Here is a 434-nt window from a genome sequence, read left to right as displayed (position 1 = left end):
AATTCACAGCACTCATCTAACACAATGATAGCAATTCATTTTAGATTCAGATCTGATCTCCACATTTATATATTAATTTAATTTAATCATATTATACGGTATAGTATTTTTAAATCATTATTCATTTTAATTTACATTCATTGTGTTTTAGAGTTTTTTTTTTTAAATATTTAAAGTGACATTTCAGTATGTAAATTCAAATGCTCTCCATGAAAACTGTTACTGATATAAAATTCTGCCACCAGGAGGAGCTGTTTGGTATCATGCAATTAGCTTCAGTTGCTGGACCATATTCTGAAAGGCATCATGTACATTTATAATGAATCTTATCGTTGTGCTGTGACAAATATTGACATTCTCATTTCCACGGTTGGATACATTAGCATTGAATATTAAGTGAAAATGTCAAAAGTGTGTGAAATCACTGTCATTTC

Source organism: Alosa sapidissima, chromosome 2, assembly GCF_018492685.1.
Source record: "Alosa sapidissima isolate fAloSap1 chromosome 2, fAloSap1.pri, whole genome shotgun sequence".
NCBI classification, from domain to species: Eukaryota; Metazoa; Chordata; class Actinopteri; order Clupeiformes; family Clupeidae; genus Alosa; species Alosa sapidissima.
This window is presented reverse-complemented; position numbering follows the sequence as displayed.